This window comes from Primulina huaijiensis, chromosome 18, assembly GCF_012295235.1.
Source record: "Primulina huaijiensis isolate GDHJ02 chromosome 18, ASM1229523v2, whole genome shotgun sequence".
NCBI classification, from domain to species: domain Eukaryota; kingdom Viridiplantae; phylum Streptophyta; class Magnoliopsida; order Lamiales; family Gesneriaceae; genus Primulina; species Primulina huaijiensis.
In genome coordinates, this window is record NC_133323.1 from 12,315,614 (window position 1) to 12,321,246 (window position 5,633).

Below are 5,633 nucleotides of genomic sequence, written 5' to 3' on the forward strand. Positions count from 1 at the left end.
AAGCTGAGTTCGAGGTTTATTGGACCTTTCAAAATTCTTGACAGAGTTGGGACACTAGTGTATCGTGTTGCCTTCCGCCGAATCTGACCGGGGTACACAATGTGTTCCACGTCTCAATGTTGAGGAAGTACCTAGCTAATCCTTCGCATGTTCTGAGTTATGAGGCATTGCAGTTGGCTCCAGACCTGTCTTACGAAGAGAGACCTATCCAAATCTTAGATAGATAGGAGCGTAGACTTTGGAACAAGACGACTAGATGGTCAAAGTCCGGTGGCTTAACCAATCAGTGGAGGAAGCCACTTGGGAGTCCGAAGTGGACATGAGGAATCGCTACCCGGAGTTATTCGATAAGGTTTAATTTTGAGTATGAAATTTTTATAAGTGGGGGAGGAACTGTAGTGCCCAAATTCTGTACACGTATAACACATGCATTTATTTAATTGTAAAATCATTTGATTAATTGATTTTTACCATGCATGATTTATTTAAATGCATTATTTTAAATTACTTATGTTATATGATGCACGTTAAAATATTTTTCAAGTTTCATATTTCAGGCAATTATTCGAGGCGGGATTGAGGAAAAGACCATGTGACGATTTTGGACAATTTTAATGGAGTATTTTATTTTAAGTTAGGATCGGGGCGTATTAATTTAATTATTAAGTTTCAGTTTTTTAGAGCCTAAATCATCTACTTAGGTATTTTATGATTTTGTTAAATTTTTTAAGTTTTGGCACTTGTACAAGTTATTTTAAATTTAGAGGTTTTATTAATTAAGGGATAGTTAGTATTTTTAAATTAGCTTGTTAATTTTTAATTAAGCAAATTTATTCCCTAATTACTACAAACTCATGCCACACACACACACTACATGCTTTACACACTTTTACACACACCTAGAGCCGATCAACACACACACACACACAAAATTCATTCAGATTTTTTTTTTGAGAGAGCAAAACCTAGGTTCCTAAGAACCCTAGCAGCCGCCCCACTTCCCCATTGAAATTCCAGCAAATTTCGCTGGTTTCCTTCAAAGAAAAATCTAGCCAAGTCGTCCCGGATCGACCTCGCTTCTTTCTCCATAACGCAGTATACGGAGCTTTATATCAGGGAGATCATTCGATTGCATGGAATCCCAGTTACTATTGTGTCCGACAGGAACCCGAGGTTTACTTCATCCTTTTGGAAGAGTTTGCATGCAGCCATGAGGACAAAGTTGCTATTCAGTACAGCTTTTTGTTAGAGTAGGTGCACGTCGAGCCAAGTGTTGGCCGAGTGTTCACAATGAAACTCTATGTATAAACAGTCTTTATTTTAATAATATTTGAAATTACTGTTTTGGCACTTCTTTATCTGTATACCCATGCTAGTTGCATAGATAAAGTCCTTGAATATACAAATAGTAGAAAGAATATGAGATGCTCATATGATGAGTATCATGAAACTCATATTTGGAATACTGTATATTCTAAACAGTTCCTAGTCGATTCAGCCACCGCTAAGAAGGATATAGGCCGCTCGAGTTCGAGACTAGTATCTGCGATATGAGTACCATGTTTCATTGGTAGGGGACATTGTGATGTCCGATCATGCAGATAGGTGCTCCTGGTAGAGTGCACTGAACAACCCTCTATAAAGGACTTTCCAAGTGGTTCTCACTTATCGAGTGGAAACGTCCTAGTTTATGGTTGTACACCATTAGTCCTTATGACCTGGGACAACATTTATACTCTATGTGCTAGAATTTCACTTTGACTTGTTTACCGACTCTTAAGGGGTCATCAGGTGGCAAGGTTGGGTGTTATGGCGAAACATATAGGAGTCGATGCATTGTAGTCGGGGATTCTCCGCATACCTACGGGTATGGATATCCTATGTGTTTTCATGTGCGTGTAATTTGAAATCTCTGATCAGAGTATGGTGGTAATTATGAAAGGGTTTTCATAGATTACACCATCGATGCAACTACGACATGACACATAGTAGCGATTCATTGACAACTCGCGATAAACCAATGGTTGTCGAATCGGTCGTGATATATGAGTTGAAGGGACCGTTCTGTACGCTAACCATAATAGAATGGTTCTTGCAGGCACCATCATTTGTTACCTAGGGAATCATGTAAGCGATGCTGCTAGGCGTTTAACATGATTGGTTGGGTACTATCAGACTTGAGTTCTGACGTTCTTATTATCAATGAGTTGATAAGTAAGAATGGAGCAATTGGGGTATGCTCGTATAAGGACATGTTTAGTCCGAATCACATCGAGATGTGAACCCACGGCTAGTTGTATCAGTGAACCATTGAGGGCCACACAAGTACTAGCTTTCTAGATCCCGTTGAGAAGTAAAATAGTTCAATGTGTTGAACGGCTTATAAATAAGCTTATAAGCGTAAGGAAAAATAGAAGTATGACTTCTATGAGAGAAATGTAAATTTTAATTTATGGAAGTGTTCCTAAATTAAAAGTTGGCCAAGTGAATAATGTATTTGAAAATTGTGATTTTCATAAACATTATTATGGACTAAATTAAATTAATTCAAGTGTTGAATTAATTAAATATCATTGGGCCTTGAAGAGCCCAATTGGAAATAATTATTTAACTAATGGGTTTGAGTAAAATCAAGTAAAGGATTAATTGGACTCAAATGTGTTTGAGATAATTTAAATTAAAAGTCCACGGGCCCTTGTAAATTGTTACAAGCCCACATTACATTGCATGCTTGGGAGGTGAAAGGTTGGAGAATTCTTTTGATTAAAAAATTGCATGGCATGGAACTTTTTCACTTTTGCTTTTTGCAACACCAAGACAAGAAATTAAGTCATTCTCCCCTTCACTCCAAGAGGCTAGGGCCGAAAATTGCTCTTGTTCTCTCCTCCATTTTCTCTCATTTTTCTTCTTCAAGTGTTGAGGAAAGAAAATAATTATCATTGAAAAATCCTCTTAGTTTTCTAGTGCAAATTAGGAGGGGATCTACCTAGTTGGTGGTGGGCTTAATAGTTGAGCAAGGAGTGCTCAAAGGAAGCTTGAAGATAGTTTCTACCATTGAAGAGCTAAGGTGTTTCACCCTAGTTGGAGCCATACATCAATCCTTGTGATTGATAGGTACATTTCTTAACACACTATGAATGTCATTTTGTGTTTATTGTATTTGTTACACATTAAATCAAGGTGGCCGAAAATTTCTTATGAAAAATAAAAACTTTTAAACTTCCGTTGCGCTTCCGGTCACCGTAACCGATCCCCTTTCAAGTGGTATCCGAGCTATGGTTACGATTTGTGTAGCAATTACAAGATATTATATTGAGATTGATTTTTAACCGCATGAGAAACATTTTAGCAACAAACCGAGGCTTGTTTTTGGGGGAGGTTTCGGGCAGCATGTTGCTGCCCGTTTCGGGCAGCTCGGGCTGCCCATAGTGCTGCCCATTTCGGGCAGCAAGGGCAGCCCGAGGGGCTGCCCGAACAGCCCCTATGTTTAATAAAAAAAAAAAATTTTGTTGCCGGAATCCGGCGACGGAGCTCCGGCGACGGCGATGACGACTAGGGTTTTCAAAAAGTGTTTTGAAATATCAAAGTGTCATGGGCCTTGAGTTGTTGGGCCATTGGATGGCTAACATATTTGTGAATTTTAAATGAGCCAAAAATGTTTTGTTGGAAAATAAGTTTTTGGGCCCTTAAGTTTAAAATTACAAAAGTTGCAAATATTTTCTCATGAAATGAATAATTTAAGTTGGACTTTAATTATTTATAGTAAATTGTGATTTACAAGAAATTCGGTTATAAATAAATTAATTAGAAAGTAGACAAAGGTGTTTGTATACTTTGTTAATTTAGTTTATAATCGTGGCGGTTAGTGATTGGATCAAGATATATGATATTGGATCAATTAATTATTGTGATAATTAATTGATGGTGTANCGAAGATGGTGGCCATGATAATTATGAAGATCGAAGACATGTAAATATTGGAAGCTAATGTAATAGTTGCATTTACATCCCATGCATTTTCCCTAGGATTGTACCTAGGCCCGTGTTTAGATCACACGGGCCATTAGTGTTGTGGCGATTGATCATCCTTGTTTGTTTACTGTTTATAATATATGCATGATATGTTATAAATAATGAGTATGTGCGTTATTATTATGATAATAACAAAGTTGCATGAATCCGGCAAACATACGATCAAACATGGCGAGCTTTTAAAATAAAATTAATGATGAGACCTTTCAAAATTAAAAACCCTCATTTTGAATAAGATTCAAAATTAATATCAAGCCCGAAAAGGGGAATTATAAATTTGTTTATAATTTCCTTGTCTTCCATCGACAATGGGTGCATGATGAACGCTACCCGTACTCGGGGCTCGGCTCATATTATTGGGGGAGCTTTGGGTGCCGGAAAGCTGTGACATCCATTGACATGGTGATGTGAACTACGTGGAACTCCCATGATTTCGGCTCATATTATTGAGGGAACTCATGGCGACCGTCCATTAAGGTTCAATATCGATGGGTTAGGCTTGACACGTAAAGATGAACGACGTCATATTATTGGGTCCTAATCAAACGTGAGACAAAAGTTTACGTAGAGGGTTGCATGGCGATGCAATTGGAAACTACCTTTTACGGATTGTGATTGGTTGATATTATTCGGGATCACAATTCGCTAATTGGACCTTACGTACCTACTGAGGAAAGGAGTTTCCCGTTTTCACTAGAGGGTAGTGAAAATGTCAAAACAGTGGGAGCGAAAATTTATAAAGTAAAAGTCCAAACTTTATATCTTACTAAATATTTTAAAATAGTCATTAACATTTATCTGTTTTACTTTTCAGTACACAAAAAAAAAAAAAAAAACTTTGACAATGTCTTCGATACGCAACCCGCTATCCGCTATACTCGAAAAACATGTGTTAACCGGACCTAACTATCTCACTTGGCTAAGAAATCTAAAAATCGTCCTAAACTCGGAATAAATTGCATATACACTGACTGAGTCGCCCCCTGCTGAGGCTCCGACTGACTGCACTCCCGAGGAATTGCAGACCTACAAGGAATGGTGTGACCATGACTTGAAGGCGAAGTGTTATATGCAGGCTTCTATGAACGATGAGCTGCAAAGGCGTTTTGAGGATGCAAAGAATGCTGCTGACATTCATTTGCACCTCAAGGAGCTCTGTGGTGAGCAGACTCGGCCTCTTAGGCATGCTACAGTCAAGGAGCTCATCACTTTACGCATGCGAGATGGGGCTTCGATCCAGGAGCATGACCTAAAGTTGATTGGGCTCGTGGACAAGCTCGTTGGCATGGATCTGATCTTGCCTTCGGAGTTGACCACTGATGTGTTGCTGCTGTCGTTGCCTAGCTCATTTGATCTTTTTGTGGTGAACTTCAATATGAACAAGCTTAAGACGAGCCTTGAAGAGTTGGTAAACATGCTTGTGACTTTTGAGTCCACTATCAAGAAAGAGAAGTCGGTTCTTTATGTGGGTTCTTCATCTGGTACGAAGACCGATCCACATGGGAAGGGAAAGAAGCGTTCTTTCCAACGTCCTAAGAAGAACGTGCCCTTGAAGAGGCAGTCTCCGAGTCCCGCTGTGCCAGCCGCACCAGTGAAGGCTG